This window comes from Heloderma suspectum, chromosome 2, assembly GCF_057233095.1.
Source record: "Heloderma suspectum isolate Gila_16-S chromosome 2, 16-S_ref, whole genome shotgun sequence".
Classification (NCBI taxonomy): domain Eukaryota; kingdom Metazoa; phylum Chordata; class Lepidosauria; order Squamata; family Helodermatidae; genus Heloderma; species Heloderma suspectum.
This window is the reverse complement of record NC_139459.1, coordinates 87,515,633-87,531,353: the sequence shown is the minus strand read 5'-3', so window position 1 is coordinate 87,531,353 and position 15,721 is coordinate 87,515,633. Positions and strand designations below refer to the sequence as shown.

The 15,721-nt window shown below is 45.7% G+C and overlaps 1 protein-coding gene and 1 long non-coding RNA gene across 15 annotated transcripts in view; one reads left to right on the top strand and one right to left on the bottom strand.

The window, feature by feature from the left end:
• Positions 1-7,005: 7,005 nt before the first annotated feature.
• LOC146352452 (uncharacterized) lies at positions 7,006-13,614 on the bottom strand. Its single transcript, XR_014787729.1, has 3 exons — positions 12,404-13,614; positions 8,743-8,821; positions 7,006-7,799 (listed from the first exon to the last, which is right to left on the bottom strand). It is a non-coding gene; the product is annotated as an uncharacterized LOC146352452 (long non-coding RNA).
• The window catches only part of SPIN1 (spindlin 1), a 51,707-nt gene continuing 48,915 nt past the window's right edge, over positions 12,930-15,721 (top strand). For 9 of the 14 annotated variants that reach the window (XM_084834062.1, XM_084834067.1, XM_084834066.1 and 6 more), the window contains exon 1: positions 12,930-13,151. The gene's annotated coding sequence lies outside the window, so the exon portion shown is untranslated. The other 5 variants (XM_084834063.1, XM_084834068.1, XM_084834058.1 and 2 more) reach the window with 2 other exon arrangements.

Sequence of the window (15,721 nt, the reverse complement as noted above, 5' to 3'; positions counted from 1 at the left end):
AGACTTGTGGGATCTACTTCGTTTTTCATTAGATGCCTGAGGTCCACCAACCAGATCCAGGTGGAAAATAGTGGCTCAGGAAGGCAGACATAGAATTGCAGAATAAGGTGCCCCTGAGCATATGCTCAGCCCAGAAATTAGTTTTCAGTACCAGAACTGAAGCTTGCACACCCATCCTTTCACACACAAATCTACTCCTGTTTTGCCTCAAGCTCTCTCGATTTCAGCAGCCTGTTTTAGGAGGGGAATAAAGGCTTTTTCGTTGTTGCTATTGTTAAACTGTTGGGAGTTGAAAACCCTTTCTGAGCTACTGCAGATTACTTGGAGACCTACCAGTTGATCCAGGTCTACATTCTTCCCACCCCTAGCATATAGCCATCATGCCTTGTAAGCATCAATAACCTCATCCACCAAGAATTTGTCTATTCCCCATTTAAAGCCATCTAAATTGGTAGCCATCACCACATCTTGAGCAAGCAAATTCTGTAGTTAAACTATGCACTGTTGAAATAAGTACTTCCTTTTGTCTGTCCTTAATCTCCCACCATTCAGCTTCATTGGATGATCTGAAGTTCTAGTATTCTGCAAAATGGAGAAAAAATATCTCTCTTATCCTCTCATTATCCGCTAATCTTTCTCTATCCATCTCATCTCCAATTAGACTGATAACCTCATAACAAATACAAACATTTTCAGTGAAGACGTTATTTGTAGGGCTGTGCACTGCCTCTCTATGAAGTCTGAATAACAAGGTGGGCAGATTCGGAGCAGCCTCCTCATGATACGAAGCGGATCAGAGCAGAAACGAGGTGACCTGAGGCGAAGCGCCTCCCCCACAAAGCACCTCCTCTGCCTCATATATTCGGAGTTCTACTTAATTCCTGAGCAGTCCAGACAGGCTGTCTCCAAAATGTATCAACTTCTGAAAGCTCATGTGGAGGGGCAGGAGGAGGAGAAGGGGGGGAAGGCGAGCAGATGCGGGGGGAGGCAGGAAGGTGAACGCAGGAGGAGGAGGGAATGTGCTTTGGCGAATAGGAACTCTTGGCCAGAACCAATGCCAGCAGTCTCCAATCAGAGAGAGTAGTGGAGGAAGGGGGTATATACTTTGGGGGAAAGCCTGCATTAGGTTATTGTGCTAGCTGTGTCTTTGGGAGAGGTCTGGTATATAGGTAGATGATCTGATGTGTGTGTGCATATGTGCATTCCTTGCAGTTTCTCCTTCTATGTCTTTGTTCTCGATCACCATTAGGCTTTCTTTGATATTTAAAAGGAAACAAACAGCTAGGTTGTAGTGGGATCATGCCCTCATTCCTTGTGTGAGCTGCCCCTTTGGGACTGTGTCTTTGCACCTATTGCGTCCGCCTTCTCCTATTTCTTTCTACCTCCAGCTCGTTTGTTCCGTGTATTATTCATATTCATTTCTCCTTTCAATATTTTTTCAAACAAACATAGCTTTTCTTCACTTGTTGCTGCTACGCTCCCCCCTCCCCCACCATTCCATTGTTCATGTCGCTTGTGGACTCCCGAAAAGGCTGCGTTGGTTTTTTAAAATTGACCCTCACTTCTGCTTTCTCCATTTGTTTCCTTATCATTTTTGTCTTTCAACTCTGTCTCTTCTAGATTTTTAAAAACCCAGTCTTATTTCAATTTTTAAAAACAAACATTGACTTTTGGGCATGTTCCTCCTTCCCCCACCCCTTTTAAAGTCATATTCAGCCATTTAGTTTTTTCTTGCTTTCTAAATTCTTAAAGAAAGGCATATTATAGCAGCCTACATGTTTAGTGTTTGGATCCCCCCCTTGCTGAAGTGAACCATCTGTTTCTTTTCTGTGTTGATCCTCCCAAAACAGAAATTAAAGAAAGTTTGTTTTATCGTTTGCTTGCTCTTGGCTCTTATCTTATCGCCTCTGCTGTCTTCCTGTATTTCTTCAACTTAACCTGCCTTCCATAAAATAACATGAAATATTAAACAATAAATTAAAGAAACACGTTATTTGCTTAGGTAGTTCTGCTTTTCTTTTGCTCTTGTGTGTCCGTGTCCATGTGTGTGCTAGGTGGTTGTTCCACCAATGCTACACATCCCAATTTAAAGACACTGTTGAAAAAGCACTAGATAGACACATACTATTTATATTAATTACCTTCTTGTTCCAATAACACTCCACTGTGTGGCAAAGCAATCTAGTGCAATATGAGGCATCTTTGGGGTGTTGGTGGGGGCAGAGGTGGGCAAGGTACTGCTGTCGCTAGCAGCGCCATTAGGCAAGCTGTATGTTCTCTAGTCCAGATAGTGCATCCCAGTGGAGTAGGGCAGCAGAGTGTGGAGGCCAGTTGCAGTTCTCGGAGGTCACTGTTCAAGGAGGCTGGCATGGGCAGGTGTAGTAGTCGCACTCTTGCCCAAGGTGGAACAGCATCTCCTTCTGAAGTGGAACAGGGGAGCCCACTGATGGACATTAGGTGAGATGTGTCTGACATCCTCAGCATGATGGAGGGCGAAGAGGAGGAGATCCTCCAGGTTGTGTTGGAGGAGGAGCAGCAGGCAGAGGCTCCAGCACCCGACCCCTCTTCCATTGTTCCCCCCGCTTTTGTGGCACGCCCCCAGACTCAAGGCAGGCAGTTGGCATCTCCTCCTCCCCCAAAATGTCAGAGCAGCATTGTGTGGGACCACTTTTGAGTTGAGAGCAGATCCCAGCACTGCTGTCTGCTGCCACTGCAAGGCATCTGAGAGCAGGGGGAAACAGCCAGGGCACTACAGCACCAGCAGCCTGCTCCTGCACTTAAGGAGACAGCACCAATTGGTCTTGTTTGGGGAAGAGGCCCCCACAGGCCAGCAGCAGGGGCAAACATAAGGCTGGAAGTGCTGCCAGAACTCCTGCAAGCTCTCCGTCTCTCACCCCCAAGAGGCTTAGGCAGGTCACCATGGAGGAGATGGGGTGGGGGAAGTTTGGGTCCACCAGGTGGAGGTTTCCAGCATTCAAAATTCAGTGGCCCTTCTAGGCTAGGCACCGTCCACTTTCAAAAATCAATGGCCCTTCTGGGCTAGGCATTGACGGCTTTCAAAAATCAGTGCTCCTTCTGGGCTACGCACTGACCATGTTCATTCAAGATACATTCAAAATAGTCATTTAGTGTGTGCTAGAAATAAACAAAAGCAGATTAAAAAATAACCTCTTCCAACCTGCCTGCCAGGTAATGTGTGTATTCAGCCAAAGAGAGGCTGAGATGGTGAATCTTCTCAATAGGGGTTGTTTTGCAATTCAAAGAATCCCGCAGCAGAGATTAGGGATAGTGACCTCTGCTTCAACACACTTTCCCTTCTGAGTTTGGTCTGAGTTTCTAGGAATATCAAATTCAACCTGCACCTAGCACAAGCCAGTGGGCCAAAGTGACTGGACTTTGGCCAGTGGGATGCCCTCAAGGGGGGCTGGGAGGGGCCAAGGTTTCATGCACATCTGTGGACACAGGGAAAAGTTTGTTTTGAGAGTTTTTGTGGAAAACATCAAATTTCACCTGCACCTACCACTAAAACCACTAAGCCAAAATGGCTGAAATTTGGCAGATGGAGTTGCCTCCAGGGGGGCTGTAAGTTCTCCAAATTTGATGACTGTATCATAAAAACTGAAAGTTATTACTGTGTTTTTCCATGCAAGTCAACGGGAAAATGCCCAAAACAGGTGATCCAGATATCCTAATCTCACTTCGGATTCGGATCCAAGTCAAAGTGGAGGGGGTCCGAATCAGTCCGAGGCAGATAGGGGTTGCTAAGGAGTATCTGAAGCAACATCAGAAGGGGAACGTGGGGACTGTGCACAGCCCTAGTTATTTGACTTAGAAAAACATGGAACTCTCCATGTAGTGAAAGGTAAATGCAATGATGCACCACAAAAGGAACTCCTGGTAATGCCAATAGGCTGTTTCACACGCCAATTCCTGGGTTGTTTAACTTGCTCACTGCTGCATGGCCCCACCAGTTCCTAGGTTAAATAACCCAGGAATTTGTGTATCATGTGAACTGGGTCAATATTTTAACCAACACTTTTATTTTCATCTATTAGATCTGAGAATTTGTCAGAATATTCAGATAGTTCACTCAGTTTTAAAATCTTCTTGCCAGCAAGTGTTCAGACAAAAGCTCTTTAAGGGTGCAATCCTATGCATGTTTAGACAGAAAAAAGGCCTACACCTCCTAGCATGCTGGGAGGTGTAGGCCTTTTCTCTGTCTAAACATGAATAGGATTGCACCCTAAGCTACTGAAAACTGAGGCTATAGGTAAGAATAAAGCAATTGCAATTAACACATGACAGTGCCAGTTCTGTCTTATTTCATGGATATCATTAAGCGGTCTGATCTGATACTGATTTGAATTATCACATTGATTAAGCTGCACATTTGTGGCAAAGTTCAGAAGTCACCATTCAGCAGTGTCAATGGAAAGGCTATACATCCCCAAATCTGATGAGAAAGTAGAGGATTAGCACCTATATATACTTTCTGCGAATTCAGGGCATCCAGTCAAGGCTTATATGGACTTCACTCCCCCCAACCTTCAGTAGTGAATCATTCCAACCACCTTCAGTATTGGAAGGAACAAAGAACTGAAACATCGAAATACAATTTCTGCGTGGGAAATACCCAGAAAGCCATAAAACTTACTGTGAAACATTTACCCTGTCTTTCTGTGCAAATGCACAAAGTCAGAGAGGTCCTCCCCCTCTGTTTGTTACTCACCTGCTTTCAGGATGTGTTTATGTCTGGGAGAGGGTGGTCTGAAAGTTCTCAACCACCATCTCACAGCCCACCCGGGCTCAGGATCTCCATCAAACAGACCTTCTGATCACTTGAGAAGGATTGAGGATAAAGAGAGGTGGTGGCTCCTAACATCTCAGAACCCCTCTGGTTGCTGTTGGTGTGACAAACCATGTCATTGGGTCGCACACACTGGAGAGAGTAGAGATGGATAACAATGTCCATTGGAATAATAACCAGCAGGCTTTGGCAACTGGTGGTTTCCTGCTTCGTTGCATTCTAAAAGGTTGAAATGCGTCTCCTACAGCATTGCTACTGACAGTAAGAGGTGTAAGCTAAAATATGCTGGTATTCTTGGTCCTGCTCCTTTTGCCGTCAGCCCCACCTAGTGCTGGAATGCAGCCCCCAAGAGCTTCTCTGAAATGGGATTTGGCCCCTGGGCTGAAAGAGGTTCTTCACCCACGTTTAGCCACTTGGGCTGTGTTTGGGCTTTGTATAGCAACTTTTTCTGTTGCTTGACCTTTTGCCCCCACATTGTTACAACATACGCCCTCCCCTTTATGCTTGTAGTCACTGGGTTGGATCCAGACTTTGTTAGAGCCTAGAGTAGACCCATTGAAATCATTGGGACTTAAATCAGTCACTTAAGTCCAATTGATTTAAACGAAGCATGACTATGTTGGGATCCAACCCACTGTATACATAGTTGCTCACTGAGATTACTAATTCATGTGTCTGTCGCAGTAGCCTGAACCCAGTTTGTGTACTGATATATTTTGCTAGTCTTTAAGGTGCCACATTATTCTTCATTGTTTTTGTAGCAACAGATTAGTACAGTTAATCCCTTTGGAATTCTTCTATGTATATGTTATTATGGCAAGTCACCTAGAATGGGTCACTGGAGGAAACAAATATGCCCCTGGGTCTGTAAAAAGCAGGTGGGTACCTTAGGTTTCCAGAACATTTGTGTCAACTGGCCTGAGTCCAAAGGGACATTCAGAAGATAACAACACAGATTAAGGCCTGCTCTCTTAACATAATTTTCAAGTTCTGTTAGAGTACTCAAAGCCAGTAACAGAACAGACTGTCTCCATTTTTTTCAATGAGTTTGAAAGGGTAGAGCTATTCGTTATTCTAATTCTCTTTAGTAACTCCGATGACAATCATAGTAAATCGGTTTTGAATTAGAAACGGAGATTAGCGTTTAAAATATAGTCATATTATGTAAGAATAAGAAATAATTTTTATTATTGTTTAGCTATTCTGATTCTGTCAACAAGAGAGGCACACTAAAGAATAATTAGGAAGTGTTCATAGGTTAAGTTGTCCTATCCAGGTGATAATTGCTGTCAGTGCTTGATAATTAGAACATATAAAACTGCTATCATACATTATCACAAGATGAGTCATGGATCATTGTCTCTTATCACCTCAGGCAATTACTCAAAAAAGGAAGCCAAGCTTGGTGCTGATAAGCTATCATGGGTTGATGGCCAAGTGCCATATTATGGCTTTCACCTGAACATGTGAACTTGCCCTAAAGATATGTTAAAAGTACATGACATCAAATGTGTAATGGAGGGGGTCAGACCCAGATTTAGTCATTCTTAGAACAGACCCATTGAAATCAATGGGACTTCGGGTGCAATCCTATGTATGTTTAGACAGAAAAACGTCCTACAACTCCCAGCATGCCTCAGTCAGCATGGTTGGCTGGAGAGATGCTGGGAGTTATAGGACTTTTTTCTGTCTAAATATGCATAGGATTGTGCCTTTAACATAGTAATAGCTTGTCCCACTTCATTAGGTCTACTCTAATCATGACTAAGTTTGGATCCAAGCCAAGATAAACCTATGTTAGGTTTTGTTTACACATTTGGCCCCTGCCAAAGGAAGTGAGGCGGGTGGCTACCAGGAGGATGGCCTTTTCTGCTGTGGCACCACAGCTGTGGAATGAGCTCCCTAGAGAGGTTCACCTGGCGCCTACATTGTACTCCTTCCAGTGCCATGTGAAGACCTTTTTATTCTCCCAGGATTTCAGCATTTTAACTTCCTAGTCTTTTAGCTCTGGTGTTTTAAATCTGTATTTTAAATCTCTGCATTGCTGCTGGTTTTATTCGGGTTGTACTGTTATATTGTGGTTTTAAGCTTTCATTTTTTATATTGGTTTTTGCTGCACTTTGTGGTCTTAATTTTTGTGAACGGCCCAGAGAGCTTCAGCTATTGGGTGGAATAGAAATTAAATAAATAAATAAATATCATCACTATCTCTTGATTTATTTGTATGCTGCTTTTCCACAAAATTGTGTCCAAAGTGGTTCATAGCATAACAAACGAAGAACAGGAAATTTAATTTACATCCTATCAAATGAACAGTAGTAAATGTAAGAGCGTTATTCAAAGAATACAATAGGAACAATTACAAATAGCCATATTGCTGGTAGATAAATACATAATAAAAATATCAATACATACTGGAACAGATTTGTCCTCATCTACAGATATTATGATATGGAATTCCTGTATTTAGCTTGATCATGGATCAGCAGGTAACATATCCTATGCCACATTCCAGGAACAAAGTGTCACTGTAAGTTTAGTTTACAAAATGCCTGGTATTAACAGACAGAGTTCTTAAATAGAGAATTCTGAGATCAGGCATGTGTTTTCCTCTTTTAATTCAAAGTTGTAAACAGTTCTTACATTTGATATACGAGCATTAAAAATGCAAAATGCAAAATGGTTGCAAACAAAACATATTTTTAAAGTATTCTAAGTTTAGTTCTAGGAGCATTGCCTTTAAAGATTGAAGTTTCTTGCCCAATGACATTTCTGAGCTTGGAGCAAAAAGGAGCATAGAGCATAGAGAAGTCAATGAGGACAGGACTGGTGTCATTGTCCTTCTGAAGACAGGTGGAATGTCCTGATGAGAACTGATGTTAGGTTTTAAAGTCCATGTGCTCTGGCTCTCATATTTATTTGATTTCTTATTAGCACTGCTTATGTGATACAGTTCATAACAAGGAGCTATTATTTTTCCCAAAATTCCCAGCTATGATTTGGAGAGAGAGAGAGAGAGAGAGAGATCATTTATATCCCATCTTTTTTCATCTTGCAAGGAACCCAAGGCAGCTTACATTATCATCCTCCTCTCCATTTTATCCTCACAACAACCCTGTGAGGTAGGTTGGGCTGAGAGCCTGTGACTGGCCCAAAGTCACCCAGTGAGCTTCCATGGCTGAGTGAACTGGAACCCGGATCTCCTGGCTCCCAGTCCAACACTCTCACCACTATACCACACTGGTATTTACCTCATACCTCATCACCAATGCTGCAACACATTTCCCTACAAGACAGGATTCTCTTTTATGGGTCCTGTTTACTTCTTACAATATTTTATGTTCACTTATTTGTGTCATAACCTGAACACATGGGAACAGTAGCTCAGTAAGCAGTTATCCTTCTCCCCAACTTTCTTATCTGAATCACCTGCTGGCCTTTCCTGAGTTCAGCTGGGAAAAAAATGCCTTTCCCATAGCAGGTTCCCAGGTCAGTGAACAGTCACAGCATGTCAACATGAATGCTTCTGTTAGAATCAAACTGATTCAAATGTAATACAGAAATATAATTTAATATTTCATTTGTTTCATTATAAAAAGTATAGCTTAGAAGAGTGCAGCAATTTATGAGAATGCTGTGGAAGACCAATAACTATTTTGGATAAACATTTGCAAAGTAGCCTATTATGCAGGTTGATGCAGGAGTCTTGCAAGATGCAAAGGTTTCTGGAGCAAATATTTGTCACAATATATCAAATAGAACATTACAAATAAACTAACCTAATCCAACAACTTAGTGTTCAACAGGAGAGAGAATAAAGTATAATGCAGAAATATAAAAAAAACACTCCCTACAAAGATGAATAAATCTCCATTCCACAAAGGCAATATGTGGTCCTCCACAATTAACACATAAACACTGATTGGAAGCCATACCTCTCACTTGTGGCAGCCTTCCTCCCAGCTCCCAGCTCCCACCTAGGTCTCTTCTCACAGTCTGTTCTCCATCTCTCACCTGGGGAGGAAACCATTGTCAGTCCTCTTTCAAGTCCCACATACCACTCAGGCTAAATCTATACTAGTGCTTTTTATTGGGATTGAAGTGCACTGATAACTGTTGGAACACATTATGTATTCTGTATACCACTTTTCTAGTGTTATTTCCCACTTCTTATTCCGTATTATCCAAAATCCCACAACAGATGTCATTGTGTGTGCTATTAAGTATAAATGCACAAGAGGGATGCGCATGCCCTCACCATGATGGGATTGAATCAAGAGGATATGAAATGGAGATCTGGCCTCAGTTACTCTCCAGCAAACACCCCTTGCAGCACTTATTTTCAGGAAGCAGACTTTATCAAGCTCCAAGATGGTGGAGAGGAACAGGTGGAAATGCTCGACCCCTTGATGTTAGTATCACTGCTTCCACATGGGCAATCTCTCTCACACACACATGCCACCTCTTGCACAATTTGCCATTAATTTTGAGAGATTTCTCGCCAACACTAATATAACACCAATTCTTGTCCGCTTACACTGGCTGCCTGTATGTTGCTGAGCCCAATTCAAGATGCTGGTTTAAACTGATAAAGCCTTACATGGCTTGGGACCACAATATCTGACAGAACACCTCTCCTCTTGATATGAACAATCAACATCTGAGGCCCTCCTCCAAGTGTCATTTCTGAGAGAGGTTCAGAAGATGGCAACAAGGGAGAGGGCCTTTTTGGTGGTGGCCCCCCAATTGTGGCATGTTCTCCCCACTGAGGTCTGCCTCGTGCCAATGTTCTCATCTTTTTGGTGCCAGGTTGAGACCTACCCCTACTCCAAGATATTTGATGGCATATAATGAGGTTTTAATGTCTGTGTTTTATCAGGTCCCGGTATTTTATTGTAACTGTTTTTTCACTGTTTTAAACGGTTTTTAATTTTTTGTATGTTAAAGATTTAATATTATGTTTCTATGTATGTTGAACTGTAACTTTTGTGAACTGTCCAGAGAGTTTGGCTATTGGGCAGTACAGAAATAAAATGAATGAATGAACACCAGGTGTTCTTGAGAACTCTGTCACTGGTGTGAGAACTCACCATGCAGTTCAGAGTCTTCACATGGCAAGCTTCATGAGATGTAACAGCAAGGCCAGGAATGCTGTAATGTAGGAATTTGTTATGGGTAAGGTATAAATTATCCCAAAAGAAAAATGTTAAAATCCCTATTAGCATAATACCTTATTAAGCCAACTTAGAAATCACAAAATTCTGTGCAAGTTTTCAAGTTCTTCAGAATCTACATCAGGCAAGATGTTAAACAAAGCAAAAAGGGATGGGGAAAAAAGTGTCTGACATTAAAGCCATTAAGTCTGCATTTAATAGCTTGTACAGTATTTTGTGACCTTTTAGTTGGTCTAATAAAGGTACAATGATAATATGGATTTTAGCATTTTTCTTTTGAAAGTTTTCCTTTGGCCAACAGAGCTATCTTTGCTTTTTGTATAAATTATTGTAAATGTGACTTTGTGACACATTATGTGGTATGTATGAATGTATACAATAAAGTGTCATGTTGCTCTGTGACTGCAGTGTTGAAAGTAAGCACACTCTGGCCAGGAAACCCAGGGCCACTGGGAGGCTGCACTCTCTTCCTCCAGGAAGAACCTTGTGGCAAGGGTAAGACCAGCCTGGCCCATTGGCCAGAAAAGAAACAACAGCAGGGAGGTTGCTTCCTTTCTCCCTGTGAGAAAGAACACTTTGCACCAACTGCCAGTTGCCTGGGACTGTGGAAATGAAGCACATTTTGGCCCCACCTTAGGCCAGAGGTTGAAGGGTGTGTGTGTGGTATTTAAAGTCTTATTGAAATCTGTTGTAAGGATATTTCAGTTAAAAGGGGGGTATAAATCTTCAAAATAAATGTATGCATGATGTAGAACATTGTTGGAATGGGAGGCCAGATTGCCCTCCATGGGCCAGCTGACATCTTTGGGCACGGCCATGACATCACCCTGCCCCCACACCCATTTTCGTTTTCTCCATGCTGAAGAGAGGAATAGAGTTCCATGTCTCTCCTCAACATGTAGAAAAGGGACTTGGCTGGTACTAGGGGGAAAAGCCCCTATTCCCAGCACTGTCCGAGTCCCCCACTGCTCGCATCCCCCACTGCCAGCTCCATGTTTCTGTGGGCCCTTGGCAAGACACCCTCAAAGGGCCTGCTCCCCCAGGGATTAGTCTATCTTCTCACTGCCATTGTCACCAGCTGCTATTGCCCCTCCTCCACTTTCTTTTCATTGCTCCCACTTGCTTAGGCAGAGAGCCAGCGAGCAAGTAGGCAAAGGCATGTACTGCCCATCTTCTCACCACCGCTGTTGTCTGGTTCAGAGCAAGAGGTCGGTGAACTAGGGATGTACGAAAGTCACTTACCTTTTCGAAGGGTGACATTCGCGGTGGGGGGAGGCACTCTGTCTCTCCCCCCGAAATTCTCCCCGGCTGGCTCTGCTCCGCGGCAACTCTGCGGAGCCGCTGGCCGGGGCCGCCTGCAGCCGGACATCCGGCCGCTGGGCAACCTGCACAAGGACGCAAATGGCGGCCGCCGTAGCTGCCGCCATTTGCGTCCCTGTATTTTGCCATGATAGGCTATTACATAGCCTATCACAGCAAAAAACAAAAACAGCGAACGCAAATGGCGGTGGCTACGGCAGCCGCCATTTGCATTCCCTTTTTTTTCTGCCGTGATAGGCTAAGTAAATATTTATGTATTTACATATATTTACATAGCCTATCACGGCGGGAAAAAAAGGGAACGCAAACGGTGGCTGCCGTAGCTGCCGCCATTTGCGTTCTCTTAGTTTTGCCGTGATAGGCTACGTAAATACTTATGTAGCCTATCACGGCTTCTGCAGGGATGCAAATGGCGTCCCTGCATTAGCCATGATAGGCTACGTATTTACGTAGCCTATCACGGCTATATGGAAGAAGCGAATGGCGGCCACAGATGCGGCCGCCATTCACGATGCAGCGCAGATGGCAACAGGTAGGTGCTCCGTTCTGGACCCATTTCGTGGGGGGGGGGGCTTCATTCCACCATGGATTTCGGGGGGCCGAATGCACTGGCATTCGGCCTCACCGAGATCCGTGGCGGAATTCTCTGACATCCCTACGGTGAACAAGCATATTGCAATGGTGAAGAGGAGGTCAGTGGGCCCCTGCAGGGGTACAGGTCCTCGGCAGGTGCCCAAGTATGCTTACCCTTGACACCCAGCCTTGCCATCCCTGCTGTTATCTCCAGTCTGAGATAAGAAATAACAGCAGCAATTCCTCCAGGGGGTGGGGTTTGGCTCCAGGAATCTGACTGGGGAGTCTTGGCAGGCTGGAGGTTCTGCAGCTCTGGTGTACACGGAGCATGTATGCACCTGCACAGTCATCACGTCAGCTTTCATAGAGATTTCACTTTATTTCCTAAACATACTGAAAAATGTGTGCTATGCCAAGTGAGCCTTTAGATTATTTATGCAAATGATCTACTCTGGAGATGGGATCCAGCCTTTCTAGAGGAAAGGCAGATTATACAAAACAGGTCTTGTGATACAGATAGAAAGCTTACATTTGGTTAACTTGTTTTTTCTTCACGGGATCAACTACGCTTTAAAAGCAGCAATACAACCTAGGAAGCTAACGTGAAGTGAAATCGGTTTTTTAAACAAATTCTGGGGTGCAGGAGTAGCGTCTCCCACAGGAACATCGGGGCAAGCTTATACGCAGCTCCAGAGAGGCTTCCCCGCCCCTGTAAGGGATGGAGACCGAAGTTACGTTCCCCTCATCCTCAGACAACCGAGGTACCAGGCTGCGCCCGCGCAAGCGTACTGGGGCTTCTGAGCCGAGGACGGCAGGAGGGAGGGAGGCGAGCGCGAGAGCTCGAGGCTTCAGCTCTCCTGTCGCAGTTCAATAGGCGGAGTGCGGCTGCGCGCCGCAGCACGGGGGGAGGCGGGGCCGCGTGTTTGGAGCGGCTCACTATTTGGCAGGAAGGTGCGGAGGCCTCTCTCCTGGCAGCGGCTCCCGCGCGGGCAGAAGGGCGGCTCCCAATGTGGCAAGCGAGAGGAGGGCTAAGCGGCGGCGGCGGAGGAGGAGGCGGCGGAGGAGGGGGCCAAGCGAGACAAGGGGAGCCGCCGCAGCAACCGCCGCCGAGGAGCTGAGCGGCCTGGCCGGGTAAGCGGGGCTGGCGAAGCCTCTGCAGCACTGGCCCCCCCGCCGACGCCACCCCCCCGCCGGGCACCGCACGCCCGCCCGGGTGGAGGCGGAGGCGGCGGAGGAGCAGGAGGCGGCGGCGGCGAGGAAGGAGGCTCGGGCAGCAGGTGAGAGAGCGCGAGGAAAGGAGGGAAGGGAGGCGGAGGGGGAGCGCCGGAGCCGCCGCGCCGCCCTTGGCCTGGCCAGCCAGTACCGGCCGCGGCCGGAGGGAGTCGCTGTGGGGGAGTCGCCGCCGCTCCCCTCCCCTCCCCTCCCCTCCCCTCCCTTGGGGCTGGCGTTATTTATTATTCATTCGCGGCGGGCCCGCGCTGCTCCTCCCCGCTTCTTTTCTCCGCCACCCCCACCCCTCCCGGAAGCTGTTGCCATGAAGAAAGAGGGAGCGAAGCCGGAGGGGAGCTCCCTCAGTAACCTGGCGGGGGAGCGGCAGGCGACCCTCCTCCTCGCCCCTCCCCTCCCCTCCCCTCCCCTCACACGACTCTCTAATTGCTCCTCCTCTGGGGGGGGAGGGGACGAGAGGGAGGCGCCAGGCTCTGCTCACCCCCCCCAATCTTTCGCATGAATGTTCTGGTCCCTCCCTCCCCGCCATTGTGTGTCAGGCTGGGGCCCCTGCAGGGGTTCCCAGATCCCCCCAGGTCTTCTTTCTTCCTTCTCCCGACCCCCGTTCTCCGTCACCTTTATTCTCTCCCCCCCCCCGTCACAGGAATTGAGTATCCCTCAACGCCACTGGGGAATTGTGGGGCCGGGGCTTGGGGGGGGGGAGGAGATGAGGGAAGGTTGCGTTGTAAGTGGTGGTGGTGAAACTGTTGCTACTGGTGCCTGTGAGAACGTGCGTCCCCTCCTCTCCCCCCACCCCAAGCAGTCGAATGTGTAGGAAAGAGCAACATCCACAGCGCCGGGCACAGCAGCTGTGTGTGTGTGTCTGTCAGGCTTTGCTGGGTTCCTTTGTCTGCTGTTGCTGCCTATCTCTCCTCCCTTCTCTCCTTTCTTTCTGCTTTTCTCCCTTCCTTCCTTGTCGTTCTCCCCCCCTTCTCTCTCTCTCTCCCTCCCTCCCACCCTTCTCTTCCTTCACAGTCTCCAAGAGCTGCTGCAGCTGCAGGTTTGTAAATACTGGGGACACGGACACACACACACACACAAAAGCAAAACATGGCTGACGCTCTGCTTTTTCCTCCGTGGAGCTCATTTTGTCTCTGCTTCTTAGCCTTTCATCCACTTGTGTCGTTCTCTCTTTTTATCCCCCCCCCCCCGGAAGGAAAGGCAGTTCACCCACCCTGGTGTGTTGTGTTTCTGTGTGGTTGCATATCAGGGGCAAGGATCTTTGATCTGGAGCGTTCTCCTTTTCGGTTTGTTGTGTACAGAATGATGAACTAAAAGTCCAAAAGATTCTGGAAGCTTAGCTGAGGCCTTGTAGAGGGGGAGGGGTTGAGTGGGGCGACCTCTGCTGAGAAGCTTTACTGGAATGTGCGTATCTTCCTAGGTGTGGGGGAAGGGAGACGGATGCACTAAAACATTGGCGGTGGTTAAATAGGTATTACATTAAAAATATGTTCAGGGCTATTCCTTTTATTTTGGGACATGCCTTACCTGGTATCAGGCCGTATGTTAGGTCTGAACGTGGTGGCAAAACTATACATTTTTTCCAGCCTGATCCACCCCTCCTAGCAATATGCCAGTACCTTAAATAGCTGTTGTGCTATAAGAAATAAAACTTTGAATCACCTTTACTGTAGTTTAATAAAATAATTTGCGCTCCTAACAACCCTATCATGGCTGAAATATTTACATACAATGAAGGATTGTGCCTGGTTCTTCAGTGTTTCAGCGAGTACCCAAATTTAAGGTTCTTCACTATCCAATGTTGGGTAGCAAAAATAACTTTTCTTACCACTGAAGACTTTTCACCCCTCAAGATCCTGGTCAGCTACCAGCACACCCTTCTGGCTTCTACAAAACTTAATAAAACAGTTTTGAACTGGATACATACACATCTTTAGCTGACAGGATTTTTCCCCCTTGCACATTCTTCTGTTGTAAAATGACCTTGAGTATAATTGCATGTTTTTCCTTAAAAGATGATAACGTACAAGAGTTTTCTCTGATTCTGTGCTGCTTGTGGATGGCTGTGGCTGCTAAAAAAACTGTTTTGCTATTGTACATTTTACTTACAGATCTTATTTGGAGTGTATTGTTATTGCTTATAATACAGCTTTTATTCTAATCTCCTTTTATACCGATGTTTAAATACTTTTATGGTTTTTCTGTAATTCATCATCAATAAAATTAGTAGTATCTTTCAAAAAAATAAAGGATAATAACCAATGGAAATTGAAACTCTTGAATTGTGACTGGTAAAATTGCTTTGAAATTGCAGCGCAGGTTGGTGCGATAATGAAAGTTTTAGCTAAGGTTTAAGAATTGGAACTCATGGATTAGTTGTCACATGACAGTGTTGTATGAATGCTTAATCAGGAGCCTTTGTTCGAAATCATTATTACATGTTAGTATACATAATAAAATGCTTTCAAGGTGCAGAGGCTGGATAAGGGAGGTTCCCAAAATGAAGGGTTGCACCACTACTGAAAAGGATTCATTAGTCTCGGTCTACCAGTGGGGGCAATGTGAATTTTGTTCTAACCTAGGGCTGCAATAGGGAGCCTTTGGTTCAGTTCTTGTTGGG